At 65.6% G+C, this 14,898-nt stretch overlaps 1 protein-coding gene across 1 annotated transcript in view; it reads left to right on the forward strand.

The window, feature by feature from the left end:
• Positions 1-14,898, forward strand: part of RXRA (retinoid X receptor alpha) — a 91,704-nt gene that overhangs the window by 6,796 nt on the left and 70,010 nt on the right. The gene's annotated exons all lie outside the window — the stretch shown is intronic.

Raw genomic sequence — 14,898 nt, forward strand, 5'->3', positions numbered from 1 at the left:
GGCCCTAGGCTCCGGGCTCCTGAGGTCGGTGACTCCAGGCTCTTCTTGCTGGGGCTGGGGAAGGGGAGATCTTGGTCTGAGACCCTGTGTCTAGGGTGACCCAGAGACTGGCCCTGGCCTCTCTGCACCTCTGTGGACCCATCAAAGCAGCGGTGGTGTCCAGCCTTGACTCAGTTTACCTGCTGTGCTTGGGGCATAGGGCCGGTGGCGATGGGTCTCAGGAGAGGGAGCCTCCAGCGTGGAGGGGAGGGGAGGGGAGGGGAGTGCGACCTGGGCCTGGGCCTGGGCCAGGCTGGTGAGTAAATCCCGCAGCGCAGTGGATAAACCCCGTGGAGTTCAAAGCTGGCCCGGGTGCGGCCTCCTGGCTGTAATGAGGTTACTGATTCAACAGGCTTCCTGGTGCTGCGGCCCAGAACGAGGGAGGCTGGGAAGCCCCAGGGAGGGATCTAAGTACCCCATAATTGACCAATTTAGCTTAAGTGTCCGCACTGGCCCCGGGCAGAGGTCGGGCAGTGACAGCCCAGGTGGCCCATGTCGCAGCGTTCACGGGCTCCCGACGGACGACCGCCTTGCACGGAGCTCTCTGGACCAGGCGCCTGCGGGGCCCCTGTCTCCCCTCTGCCCCACCTGTGCCATTGGCTTTAGAGCCGTGTCCTTAGCCACGTCCTTCCGGGGGCCTGCTGGCTTTCCCCAGCCGGGGCTGGGTTGTGTCCCGTGCACGGTTCGGGGCGGTGGGCACGTCCTGGACACGCTGCCACGCTGCCAGGGCTCCAACCCACCATCAGAGCTGCGGGCACTTTGCTGCTTCCTCGTGCCTCCATGCGGTCATCGTGCTGCCTCGTGGGGACCCCGTGGATTAGGCACGTGTGCGGGGGTGTGAGGCCCACCATGGTGGAGCAGGTTCTTGGCCCGTGGGCTCTCCTCCTGTGCAGGCCGCCCCCTGCCATCCATCCCTCGTTTCTGAGGTCTCCTGGCGGCGGGGCCCGCATCAAGGGTGTGTGGTCGTGCAGTGCCCAGCACGGGGTCCAGGCCGTGTGTGGCTGGTTCAGGACCGGCACGGAGAGGACCGTGCGACTGCCCGTTGGTGGCAGCTGGATACCTGCCCTGTGGAGCCTGCCCAGTGTCCTGGCAAGGGGCTGGTGGGGTGGCCCGGTCCCCGCTCTGCGCTGAACTTGGGCCTTGTGTCCCGAGGGTCCACTGTGCTCATTGTTTGCCTGTCAGAGGCAGGGCTGGGCGCTGGGCCGCACTGGTCAGGGACCGTCCAGGGGCTGGTGTGGCTGCAGTCGTGGCTGGGAAACTGACTGTCCCCCAGCCCACGGCTGGAGCTGTTTGGGCCACAGATCTGGGATGCAGGCTTCAGGCTCAGGGAGTTTGAATGATTTGCTGAAGGTGCTGTGGCTGGTGAAGGCCCAGAAGTCTGGCCCTGGGGTCTCAGCCGAGGAGGGGTCCTGCCTGGAGGCCACGGGTGTTCACTGTGCGCCCCCCCACCCCGGGCTCGGCCCTGTGCATGGTGGCTCGGGGCGCTCCCAGCAGAAGCTGTCGCTGCTGCTCCTGGTAGAGGTTTGTACAGGTGGACTTGGTAGGGGTGTCCCTTGGGCCCCCTCGTCTTGTCCTGCTTGGGGGCGGGCCAGAAGAACTGCTCTGTGCGGAGGCCCAGGTGTGCTCTGGGCAGCCTGCTGCGTGCCTGGACAGGTGCCTTCTTTCCTGGCCTCGGGTTCCCTGGGATTCTCTGGCTGCCAGAGGTCTCTGCCCTTCCCTCCTGGTACTTGGCCTGGTTTCCCAGCTGGGGCCTAGCATCTCAGGAAGTGACTCTGTGTGCTTCCTGGGTTGGGGGACAGGCCCTGGGCTGGGGGTGAGGTGCCTGTGTGCCAGGAAGCCACGGGCCCTGAATTGGCCAGGGTGGGGCCTGGGGTCACTCTGGCTGGGCCCAGCTCTGGGTCTGAACTGCGAGTGTTAGGGTAAAACACTTTGGGGTGAGTAGCTTGTGATGGAGGAAGTCGTGACCCTTATGACCGGGGGCTGGGCATGGTGGGTGGCAGTGGCGGCCTGCTTCTGGCACCCGAGGTCAAGCCAGCCTCCTCTTTCCTTGGGCTCCGATCTCCCCTGCCTGAAACTCTCCTTGGCTTTCCGTCACCCTCAGTGCAGAGGCCAGGCCTCAGCTCCGTGTCATGTGGCCCGGGAGCCCCTCCTGCCGCATCCAGCACCACTTACCGCTCTTCCTGGCTTTCTCGTGTTCACAGCTTGCTGCGGGGCAGCCGCCTGAGTGAGGAGGGCGGGCCCTGACTGGAGTCTGTGTGGCCCTGGGTTGGCAGATTCACCAGTCTGGCCTTCTGTTTCCTCTCCTGTGAACTGCCTGGGGAGGCTTCCCAGGAGCGGTGTTGTTGCAGCTGGGTTTCAAGGCATGAATAGGAGTTTGTGGGATGGGCTGTGGGGAGGGGATCAAGGTAGCGAGAATGGGTGGACCCTCTTTGGGGGATTTCCGGCCCCAGGGAGGTATATGGAGGGCAGTGCCTCTGTGGATATTGGTAGGGATATCGTGGAAGAATCTGGCTACGTGGCCGGGCTCCTGTGGCTCCCGCCTTGCTGGCTGGGTTCTGGGTCTGTGCTGGTGAGGAGGCATGGGAGCCTTGGTGGGTAGTGGTGGTGCTGGTGGAGTCAGCTGGTCTGGGAATAATTAACCCTGCGACGAGTGAGGGTGGCAGGGGGCCTGTCCGACCCCGCGCATCCCATTCTGGCTGTCGGCAGCCCCTCTGAGCTGGCTGTCCCTTGTCTGATGTCCCCTCTGCTTCCCAGGCCCTGGAATGTGCTGGTCTGGGGTGTAACCTACACTGGCCCCCCACCTGTGGGACTGGCTCAGAGCTCTGGTTCCTGGGGTGAGTGGCCGTTGCCAGGTCCCTCTCTGGGTGGAGCAGGTGTTGGGGGGGCTTTCTTCACCCGACTCTTCAGTCCCCGAATCCTCAGTCCATCCCTGTGGTGTCGCTCTGCCGCTGCCCCTGCCCCTGTCCCGCGGCAGCTGGGTATCATTTGCCCAGGGGCCTCCCGTGTGTGCTCTGGGCTGTCCCCTCCCTGCACTGAGGAAGAAACCAATGAGGCCAGAGTCCGCGGGTGGGGGTGGAGCCATCCCCACCGCACCCCTGCTCCTGGACTTTCTTCCCAGGACCAAGGTCGGGAGGAGGGTTGGGAGGTGGGACCGTAGGCACTGCGTGCTGGGCCGTGACCCCTGGGGCAGGGCAGTGCCGGCTTTGGCTTTCCTGGACCCTTTCCTGGGTCCACGTGGAGGGGCATGGATGGCGGGGAGGGCAGCCAGGGCCTCCCGCTTCCTTTTTCTGTCTCTGGGGGCACAAGGTCAGGGCCCCAGCCCTCCCGGCTGGCTGGACCCCTTCTAGCCCCAAGGCTGGGACCTCAGGGAGCCTTCTGCGTGAGAGGCTGACCCCTCCAGACTGCGGGCCCTGGGGGAATGGTGGCACGCTCAGGACCCCCTGACTCTGCCGCTGCAGCTCTGCCTCGGGAGCTCTGTGCGTTGGAGCAGGCTCCTTCCTCCCTCTTTATCTTGGTTTCCGTGTTGGTGAAGTGGAAGGGAGGCGGGTGGAGGAGGTGGCGGTGGGAATCGCAGTGGTGTGTGCGGCTGCTTCCGCCGGGACCCTTGGCAGGCACGGCTGCCGGGGTGCGGCTCTGTCCACTGCGGGTCCCTGAGACCGCAGGCCGCCCCTCCTCCAACGTGGGGTGGCTCCTGGGTATTGTTTGCGGCTGAAGCCACAGTGCCAGGTTCTGCCCCTTGCGCAAATGTTTGTTGATTGAATTAGCGCCCTGCAGACGCTCCCCCTGCCCTCTGGCTTCAGAGGACCCGTGCAGCGAGCCGTCCCTCACCAAGGTGGCTTTTAAAATTATTGCCCGTGTGCGGAATCCTCCTCCTTCTGGACGTCTGCGGGCCTCCGAGGGAGGGGAGCTCTGTGGTGTGCGGCCTGGGGACAGAGCAGGGAGGGTCCCGGACAGTGGGCTAGGACCCTGCCCTGGAGGGTCCCCCGGTGCCCTTGGGGGAGCCTGCCGCATCTGTGTTCTTGCCCCCATGGCCAGCACCCCCCCCCCCCCGCCCCAGCTTGCTTCAAACACAGCGGCCGCTGCTGCTGAAACGATCCTGCTTGCCCTTGAGCTCGGACGGCCAGACGCATCTGGGGAAGGGCCCTCAGCCCCAGAGGACCACCCGGGGCAGGACCTGGTTCTTCCTTTGCCGCTAAGCGCATCTTGTTGAAACTGGGTCGGTGGGGGGTGGGGGGTGGCGGGGACCAAGGCCAAGAGGCCTGGAGCGAACATCTCGCCTGCCCGCTTGTTGTGTGTCCGTCCGTCTGACTGGCCGTGTGTCCGTAGACACCTGGCTCCGCTGGGGCGGCAGAGCTGGGTAAAGCTCAGCCCCGCGGGTTTTGAGGTCAGAGAACAGTACGCCCGGGGCTGCCAGGTCTCAGTGGGTCACCTCGGGCCAGATTTTTAAAAGCTTTTCTGGGCTTTGGTTTTCTTACGTGTAAAGTGGGGCCGATGGCGGATCAGGGCAAGTCACCCGCGTGAGTGTGGGGCTGAGGTGGCTGGTCTGATGCCGTCCCTGCTGTCACTCTCGTGGAGGACACCCTGTGAGTGCCGAGGCAGAAAGGCGTACTGAAGGCAGGGGGGTCAGAGCGCTGTAAGCTTGCCCTGAGGTGTGGTGGGTTGCGTCCTCTAAACTGGGTCCTGAGGGATGCATAGGAGTTTGTCTGGGAGAAGTCGGTGTCTGTCCGCTCAGACCCGTGTCAGCTTTGTTTTGTCCTGGGCCACCCTAGAGCAGAGCTCCTTGAATCTGCCTGTGTGGGTGGAGCCAAGCCACTGAGGGGAGAGGGGACAGCTGGAGTCGGGGGCTCTGGAGAGGGCTCTGGGCCTTCTGCCTCCAGGAGCTCGGAGCCACTGTGGTTGTGTCAGAGGCAGGGCTGGAGGGCGGGGTGGGGGTCACGAGGTGGACGCGGCCTCCGTGAGGGGAAGAACGACGGGTTTTTTACCTGCGCGGAGAGCCGGAGAGGCGCAGTCCTAAGGGTGGTCGGGACTTCGGAGGGGGATGCGCTCTGACGCCTCCCAGGGGAGGTCTGACGGGCAGTGGCCGAGCGGGGCTGGAGCGCAGGGGAGAGTCAGGGGTGGGATGTGCGGCGTCGGCTGGTGGGGGAGGCAGGAAAGCTTGGCAGCGGGAGGAGGTCACTCCTCCGGCCCCCTAGAGAGCAGAGGTGGAAGCAGACCAGGGCCCCGGACCCATCAGTGGGATGCTTCCAGGCTGTGCTGCGGGGGTGCTGTTGGAGCCCCGCTTTGGAGGCAGGACCCCCTGCTTTCATTTCTTGGCGCTGCCTTTTGTGGTGGGGACTGCGGCCTGGGGCTCATTGGTGGGGAGAGCTGTGCCCGTCAGCCTGACGGGGCTGTGTCTGCAGAGCACCCCAAAGAGGAAGGAGGGGACCCCCATCCCTGCCGTGGAGTGGGGTGTGGGGCTTGTCTCCGCCGTGCCCTCTGCCCCCAGCTCTTGGATGGACTGTGGGAAGCGGGGCTCGGCAGCTGCTGGAAGAGCTTCCTTCCACCCTGGCTGGCCCCAGGCGCCCGAGACACGGGAGGCCCGTCCCGCTCTTGCCACCTGTGCCCGTGGAGCACATGCCTTGGCCGAACGGCCTGGTTCGGGTCCCAGCTTGGTGTCCACACCTGCAAACAGGGCTCACGATGGCTCCAGGGTATCTGAGGGTTGCGGGAGGTGAGGAAAGGCCTGGGACATACAGGGCTTTTCTGGGCCTCCCTCCTCGGCTGAAAGGGTGGGCAGGCGTGCAGGCGTGGCCCTTGGCCTGGAACCCCCACCCCCTACCACGAGGCGTTTGATGCCTGCCGACTTCTCTCTGGCTGCGGTGGGATGAGATTTACAGAGAGAGCGGGTCATGGTGTTCAGAGGCTGCCTCCCGTCAGGACATGATCTGGGTGCTCCCGGCCGTGGGCGGGACTAGGGATGCCCAGTCTCTCTGAGCAGGCCCAGGGTCCCAGCGCAAGGTCATGTCTCCCGGTGCCTTCGCTGGCTGCAGCGCTTGGGAGAGGCGTGACCCCTGCGTGGGTCTGCCCGCTGCGGCGAGCCCTGTCTCCCGGCCCACAGCCCAGTCCTGGGCCTTATCTGCCCGTGGGTAGTGACTGTGTCCCCTGCATTGGGCAGCAGAGCCGGCGAGTGGGAGGGGGAGGGGCCAGTCCGCCAGCCCACACTGGCCCTGGATGTGGCTGATAAGCTGCGCAGCTCGTTATCAGTGCGCCTCACCCCCTCAGCCACCGCTTCTGTCGGGCCCTGAGGCCAGGCCCCGTGCTCTGCCCAGCCCTGTGGTTGAGCCTGGCCTTGGGGTAGTGGTCGGGCCTCGTGGGGGTGTCTCAGGGACCCTAGAGTGAGAAGAGGATCTGCCCCAGGCTTGGGCCTCCCTGCCCTGCTGGCTCTGCACCTCTTAGTGTCCCCTTTTCCCGCTAGCCCCCCATTTTGCGGAACTAGGGAACCGTGGTCCCCACTGTTGTCCCCCTGGCTGCCTAGACTCCTGCTTGGTGCGTGGCCCCCACCAGCCAGAAGCCGTGATTGCGAGCTCCGATCCCGGTCAGCAGCCTCGGTGCCCGTGGCAGGTGGGCTGCTGGAGTCTCTGACCTCAGGCTTGGCCCTAGGACCTGGAGGTCAAGGGGCCCAGAGTCTACCTTTTGTCTTTGGCTTCCCCCAGCCACGGGGCCCCCCACCTCCTGCTTTCCGGCAGGCTCTGAGGGGCTGTCGGCTGCAGGGTGCTGGGCACATGGCCCACTGCTCCCGTGTTCACCCCGGCCCGCCCTTGGGGCCCCGTCCTCTCCAGACTGTGCTCAGGGCCTCAGAGCCAGACACACGCGGGGCAGAGGGACCTGGCAGGCTCCCTTCTCTCTAGAGCCGGAGAGCTCTGAATGAGTTCCTGCGAGAGCGTGTGAGCCGGTGAGCCTGGGAACGTGTGAGCCCGTGTGAGCCTCCGAGCCTGTGTGTGGTCTGTGGGCTTTGCCCCCCACTCCTGCTGGCCAGCACGGTCCTGCCCAGGTTGCAGATGGGCCTGCCCTCCCATGGGCTGGCTCCCTCAGGGCGGGCAGAGCAGACGGTGTGGACGGGTGTGTGCACAGGGAGGCCTGGGTAGGTCTGAGCCAGTCATTGCTAAGGAAGCGGCAGGGGCTGGCAGGCGGGTGGGTTCCACCTGCGGCTGGAGAGGGCTGGGAGCTGGTGTGCGTTCTAGAGGACAGCGGGTTCTCGCGGGGAGGGTGGTTTGGGGCCGACTGGTGCTGGGTCGGACCGGTTATGTCACCCCAGACTTCTCTGGCCCCCCCACCCCCCAGCCCACTTCAGTTTCTCGGGAGGGGGCTATGGGCGTCAGATCCAGGGGTGGCCTGCGAGGGCTCCTGGGGTGACGGGGGCACTGTGGACTAGCACATGGGGGCTGCTGGGGCCCACCGGCGACACACAGCCACTGCTACAGGTGCAGGCTGAGTGCTGACCCAGCAGGTGCCTCACTGAATAGGGCCAGTGGTGGAGGACCCTCATGCTGGGGGGGGTAGGGGCGGACAGCACACATGCTTGGGCCCACGTGGGCCTTCCTTGCCCTCCGGCTGGGTGTTTCAGCTCCAGGATCAGCTCACTCTCTTCTGCACAGCTCTGTACCCTGGAGAGCGAGCCACACCTGAGGCCAGGGTCAGTCATGCACACTTTAGTGTGAATGAGCCTAGTGCCAGTCCTGGACGGGCCCGACAGGAAAGGATAGGAAGGAAGGCTTCCTCTGATTGTTCCATGAGGAAGTTCAGGCCTGATTGCCGCACAGTGAGCTGGGGCCAGCCGGGAGCCGGATCCCGTCTCTCACTCTAGTCTGGTGCTTTGCTTTTCTGATTGCGCACCTTTCGTGGCAGAGTGAGCGTGCAGATGGGGCGCTGGCAGAGGGAATGTGCCTGGGGGGATTCTGGCAGAAAGGTGTGTGGGGGTACCAGGAGCCTTGTGTGAACCATGGTGTTGCCCCGTCCCTCCCTCCGTCCCTCCGTACCGGGAGGTAGGTTCGTAACCCGCCGATGGGGACGGGGGGCTCAGCTCCTTGCCCAGGGTCACCCGCCTGGGTGGTGGCAGAGCTGGGTGTTGAACCAGGCCCTCGGGATTCGTCTTCGAGTCTCCAGTGTGTGTTTGAGGTCTTGATGGCAGCTGGAGCCTAGGGGAGACATTCCTCGTCTGGGAGGGGCCGGTGCTGAGCCCTCCTCGTGGGGCGGGTACATGCCTTGTTTCCTACACAAACAACCAGAGCTGGCTGGGGCAATTTTATTTTTATTTCCTATTTTTACTTCCCTGTTGGCTCTTTTTAGCAGCTCTGGGTCAGATAGGCCCCCGCCCTCCAGGCTCCACCCGGCTTCCTGGCCCAGGCCTGGGGCCTCCGAGAAGATGAGTGTCTGTGATTCTGTTTGGGGGTGGGGCGGGGACGGGTCTCGGCAGCTTGGCTTGCACTCACTCGGTCACGGGGAGCTCACTCCCTCACCAGATAGTTCTGTAGTGGCCCCTTCTCATCTCTGGGACCAGCCATGGCGGGGGGTGTGTGATGGCAGTGGGTGTGTCTTTGTTCCTGACTCAGTTTCCTCACACCCCTCCATGGTTCTCAGGGGGCTGCTGAGGCTTGGGGTGGCCTGGCAGAGGAGAGAGGGTGACTGGTGTAGGTGTGTGTGCCAGGTGGGCTGGGCTGTGGCCCTGCGGGTGGATAAGTGCGTAGTGTTCCTGCCTTGGACCTGGCTGGACAGGGTGTGTTGAGGGCAGGGCTGGACTTGGCCTTGTTCAGACCATGTCCACCAAGGGCCCTGGGCCCCGAGAGACCGGCTGTGCTGTGGGGTGAGCAAAGCCCACCCCCAGGGCAGGGGTCATTGGAACGGCAGGCCAGCTGGCGTCTTCCCGGGGTGGGGACTGTTGGCTGTGGGGCACGTGGAGACCCCAGGTTCGGGCTCACGGCCCAGCGCAGGGTGCGGGGTCTTGGGGACCTTGTCTGCCTGTGTGAACACAGCATTTGTGGCGTGGGGTCCTGAACGGTGAGAGTAGGCTGGAGGAGGTTCTGGGCCCGCACAGGCTCCAGTGGGGCTGGGCTGTGGGACGAGCCGGATGCAGCCCGCTGGGCGCCCAGCGTGGTCTGTGCCGAACCCACGGTGTCTGTGTGTAGACGAGGCCTGGGCTCAGAGAGGCCAGGCAGATCTTCAAGGTCACACAGCTCGGGGCCGCGTTCTCTCCTGGCCTTTCATAGATGAGGAAACTGAGGCAAGGAAAACCAGAACCCTGCTGCGACCCTCCCACAGGAGGCAGCATGGGACTCTGCTTTGGGCCCGTTCCAGGCCTTCAGTGGGGAGGGGCCGGGCAGAAGAGGGTGGGGGGGCCTGCAGTGAAGGGGTGGGGTTTCTCTAGGACCCCGGGTGGGCTCTACACAGGCTGGGGGCTGCACCGTCAGGATGGAAGGCCCCAGGGGGGCTTGGATGTCGGGAAGCTGCTTGCCTGGATGGGGACATGGGACATCGGCCCATCTTGCCAACACGTACGGGGCCTGGTGCGTGCTGCGTGGCCAGTGGCCGAGCGTGGACAGGTGGGTCTGGGTGAGGGCTCAGGGCTCAGCGGGCCGGGGGCCTCCCAAGGACAGGCAAAGGGCACAGACGTGGTGAGGGCGTCTGGGCCGGGTCCAACCCACTCTGCACCAGCGGGGCCCACTTTGTGTGTGTCTGTCCATCACTGGCGGCCAGGGCCGAGGCCAAGCAGCTGTTGATCCGGAACCCATCCCACCAAGCCCCACGGGTCCCTGGGGCCTGCTGCCGTTCCTGGAAGTCCTGGGTGGGCTTCCCAGGTCCAGCCTCTGGGCCCCCGTTGCCTGCAGGACACCAGGTGTGGTCTCCTGGGCTGACATGGGCAGCCCCAGCAGCACTCAGGCCTGCCTGGAGAGGAGGTAGTGGGCGGCAGTGGGGGACGAACCTGCTGCTCTGGCTGGCTCCGGCGGGCACAGCGGGCAGCCGTAGTCCTCTGCCCAGACCCCGTGGTGTGAGTGATGCGGGCGGTACGTGTGTGTGCATGTGCCCGAGTGGGTGCCGGGATCGTGGGTCATCCCTTGATCACGGGCCAGGACACCAAATCCCGCAGCTGAGGGGGGGGGGGGCGCCTCCTCCCTGGAGAGGCCCACGGCTTACGGGTTTCTCCCAGCCCTGCCCGTGGGGGGTGGCCTGTGTGGGCAGGGAGCATCTGGCTGGGGGGGCTGCCGTGTTGTCACGGGGCCGAGGGGCTCCTCTTCGCAGCCAGGAAGCCCTGCGTGGGCTGGGCGGCTCTGGGGTGCGGGGGCGGCTGGACTCGTGCTCAGGCCTGCACAGCTGTGTGGCCCGGGCCAGGGGCTCGCTCCCGGAGCCCGGACTTTGTTGTCTGTGCAGTGGGGCCGTGGGGTGGGTGTGAGGGTGAACCTAGGTCGGGCCAGACCGTCCGTTCTTGCTTGGGAGCAGGGAGGACTGGCGGCCGGGGGCCCCTCTGAGCCTCGGGGTCCTCATCTGCCCGGTGGGGAGAGGAGTTTCTTGCTCTGGTGCTGGGACATGGCAAGGATTGCCCGTCAGCGCCCAGCGACGCCTGGAAGGTGGGGAGCGCTCGGTGTTGGGCTGGGCAGCGTGGGGAGGATGTGAAAGTTCCGCTCCCCTGGGAGGGGTGGTTTCGGGGCAGCGGGCTCCAGAGCCATCCTGGGAACCAGGAGTCCCCAGGGTCAGGAGTGGGACCTGTCGCCTGGTGTGGCCTTGGCGAGGACTGGGGGGTCGCGCTCCCTGTCCAGTCCTCGCGGGCCTCTCCCTGGGTCCCGGGTAGGGATGGGTGTCTGGGTGTCCTCTGTCGGGGAGGGACCCCTGGATCTCAGGGGACCAGCCCCCACCTTCAGTGAGTGCGAACACCGAGGCCTGGAGTAGAGTGGTTCTGGGTTCCCCTTCTTCCTTCAAGCAAAGAGGATCTTTCGTAACTGTGGGAAAGAGCGCTTCTCCCTGAGGGCGGTGGGGGCGGGGGCTTGGTCAGCAGATAGGACGTCCCCTCCTCCCCCCTTGCCCTCTGCCCTCCTGCCTGCAGTGCCCTCCGGCCCCGTGCCAGCCCTCCAGCCCCATCAGGGTGGGGTGGGCTTGCCCAGGCAGCTCTCCCCCCGGACGCGGCCTCCCTCGTGGGGGCCCCCGTGGCAGTTCCTGGTGGGGCCGTGCCCTGCGTGTGCCCACCTTGGACCTTTGTGCACACAGTGCCGTCTGCCTGGTGTGCCCACCTTCCCCTGCTCTCCTGTCCTGAGCCTGATTCCATGGGGCCTCCATCCCCTTGAAGCTGGTCCCTAGGCCCGAGCGGGGTGTCCCTGTCCTCTGAGGTCCCTGCCACCCCCATCTGCTCCATACCCCAGAGGGGACTGGGCCAAACACGGACAAGGCCACCTTCACGCACCCTGGGCCCTGGTTCCCCCAGCTCCAAGTGGGTCCCTTCCAGCCCTGAGGAGTGAGGATGGTGTGGCTTCTGGTCCTGGGAGGGGCTGCTACTGTGGCAAGGGGCCAGGAGCTGGCTTGCTCAGCTGGGAGCTGGCTGGTATGCAGTAGGCGCTTGGCAGGGCTCGGGGCCAGCGGACTTGGCTTCCTGCCCATGCTGCTGGAAGGGTCTGTGATTTGGGTCCCACCCCTGTGCTCCTGACTCAGCAGCCGCAGGGTGGGGGAAACCGGAGGTTTCTCCACAGAAACCCCAACCCTGGGCATCTGCCACAGGGCCCAGATTTCTCTCCAAGGTGGGAAGTGGAGCCCTTGATTCCTGCTTCTGGGTTCCCAGTAAGACACTGGGGGTGGGGCTGGATCCGGGGCTCTGGGCTCAGCCTGGGGGTGTGTCCGGGGGTGTCTCCCCACCCCCTACCCCAGACCTCGCTCTCCAGTGCACTGCTTTCTGCGGCTCCCCAGTGCCTGCAAGATAAGGTCCTCCGTGCCTCCTGGCTTGGCTTTCTTCTCGCCCACCCTGTCCCTCCTGCCGCTACACGGGGCACCTCTCAGTCCTCAGGAGCCAGGCCGGCTTCTGCCTCTGGTTCCCACCCACACGCCTCTTCACCCGCCAGCTTCCTGCTCTGGCCCCTCCCCGTGGATGCAGCCTCCTCCAGGGGCTCTCCTGGGTTGGGTCTCGCTACCCCTCGGCGGCAGTGCCTGGTGTCCTGGTGCCCCGGCAGAGTTGCAGGCTGGGGCTTGGGGCCTCCCTCCATGATGTGGTTGTGGAAGGGAGCGCCGAAGCCCTCCGGCCCGGGGCCAGCCTTCTGGGGGGCTTCCTGGGGGGCTTCCTGGTGGGGAGTGGGGGCCGGCACTCACAGGGCCTTTGCTCGAGCGCCTTGGACAGGGCACCTCCCACCGCCGAGGCTGCGGCCCCCAGTGCAGCGCGTCTGTGCAGGAGGTGGCGGAGGACGCGCCCCCATAGGCTGTCCGCGAGCGCCTGGTCGGGGTGGGGGGTGGTACGGTTTGGGGCCGGGCCCCAGTTTCCACTCGGTCAGGTGGGGAGACCGGCCCCCACCGGGTCTCGGGGCAGTGTCTGCGCCCTGAGGCAGCCCCAGCTCCAGCGGGTGCACGGGCCGGGAGGAGGCCGAAGTTTGGGCCAAACGCAGAGGGGGGGCTTCGTGGCTCCTCGCCCGCCGGCGGTGGGTGCATGTCCTGGGCTTATGGGCCTCCGGGGCCCCCCCAGGGCCGGCGTGCAGGCGGCTGGGTCGGGGTCTGCAGCCTGCGGCTGGGAAGCTCCGTCCGCCTGGGTCCGGTGGCCTGGGGTCAGCAGGGTCCACCACCACGCACTTGGGGAAAGGGGGGTACACGGTGCTGTCACTCAGACCTCGCCTTCTGCGTTCTTAGCCCGGCCCCTCCTGCCGGGTCTTAGTTCAGCGTCTGATGGCTGAGTGCCCCCCCCACAGCCCCCGCCCTTGGTGCCAGCTACCTCCTTGATCCCTCAAGATATTTGTGAAACATGAGCTGAAAAAGGTTCTTCCCTGGGGGATGGGGGAAGCGCAGGGAGGGAGAGAACAATTAAAGCTGAAATTAAGTGTGGTGCGGGTGTTCCTGTCGCCCCCCACTCACCGTCAGTGCACCGCGCAGGGCCGGGGAGAGTGGGGCGTAATGAGTCTCGACTCCCCCGCTTCATTCGTGACTAAATCTGGGTCAGCGCCTGGCACAGATGAGCACAAGGGGCACCGCCCGGCAGGACGACGGCGCCTGCTGCTCCCGCTTTGCGTGCTGTGCCCAGATGCCCCCTCCTACAGGAAGCCCTGCTAGATGCCCCCCGCCCGCACCCCTGGGAGGCTCTTTCCCACGCCTGAGGCCCAGTGTCTTCTGCGTGTGATGGTATCTTTTCCCCACGTTCCCTGTGGGGACTGCGTTGGGGGCTGGCAGCAGCTTTTGGGGTGGGCATGTGGGGGCAACAGCTCAGCGTGACCTCCTGCCGGGGACCACACAGGGCCTGCTGGCGGGGCTCACTTGTTCCAAAACCCTTGACCCCGACCGTGCCGCCCTTTCTCAGTCTCTCCCAGGCCGGCACGGTCCTCGGGGTTCATGAAGGCCCAGCTCTGGCCCTGGCGCCGGTCCCTGCGGGGGAGGCCGGCCCGCTGTGCCGATCTGCTTCCTGTAGCTCGAATGTTCCCAGCCCTCTCCCTGCTCACGGCCTTTGCACGTGCTCTGCCTCCTGAATGCTCTTCCTTACATTGCCCCGTGGCCCCCGTTTTCTCCCTTCTGATCTCTCTTGGGTGTCCCCCACCCACCGCTGTGGCCTCTCCCCCACGGTCACCCTCAGCCAGCCTAGCCTGCTTATTTTCCTCTGAAGGTTTGTTGTGGGGCTCCCGTCTGTTCCCTTGGCCAGGGTGTGAGCTCTGGGACTCTGGGTGCCCCAGGGACCGCTGGCACCCCCACGTCTTCAGCACAGCAGGTACAGGAAGAACATGAACAAAGACCCCACTTCTGGGGTCTGCGGCTGCCCGGCCTCTGCCTCCTCCCATGGGTGACCTTGTGGAGACAGTGGGTGCCTTAGGGAGGGCTGAAGGGAAGGTGCTGCCTTTGGGGGCTGGTCCTTGGGGCACTGCTGGGCTCTGCGTAGCGAGAGCTCTTGGGGGCCCTGGGTGCTTGGGGCATTGTCTGGGTGGAGGGGCAACAGTGGGGGGCCTGGCCAAGACTCTGCCACTTCCTGACTCTTCTCATCTTCTAGAAATGGGAAACTGAGGTCTGAGGGCAGGTGCTGTCTGCCTTGAGGCCACTGGGGAAGGTTTGAGAAGTATTGGGTTAGACCCGGGCTTTGGGGGAGGGCCCCGGCAATGGGGGAGGCCCCTGGGCCTTGTAGGGAGGGGCCCCGGCTGTGGAGGTGGATCTGGGCTGTGGGGAAGGGCCCTGAAATCACCCCGGGGTAGGTGGCACGGGCAGTGGGTACAGAGCCTGGCAGACAAAGGGTTACAGATTGAGGGAAGTAATAATGTTTCTAATTTTCCGTTGTGATTTAATAAAAATGTAAATCTCGGGGTGGAGGACGGCCCAGCTCACCGTGGTGTGGACGGAGATTAACTGTGGGTTCCTGGTGGTCAGCCTGCCTTTGTCTCCACGCCCGAGCCTGGTGCCTCCGTCAGCCCAGAAGGCCAGACGGCGCAGGGCAGACGCCGCCTGGATGCACGGGGAGCCGGAATGCCAGGGGCCGCCGCCGCGGGAGTGTCAGGGCCTCTGCTGAGGGGGGAGGCCCGCGATGAGGCTCCCCTCTGACCCCTGCACCCCTGTCTCCAGAGGAGCTCGGGGACTCAGCTAGGATCGCTTGGGGCCTGTGCTGACCGTGGGCAAGTCCCGGGTCTGTGGGGGCGACGTTAGAGGTGAGCTGGTGAGCGGGGAGGATGTAGC

This window comes from Neovison vison, chromosome 9, assembly GCF_020171115.1.
Source record: "Neovison vison isolate M4711 chromosome 9, ASM_NN_V1, whole genome shotgun sequence".
Lineage (NCBI taxonomy): Eukaryota > Metazoa > Chordata > Mammalia > Carnivora > Mustelidae > Neogale > Neogale vison.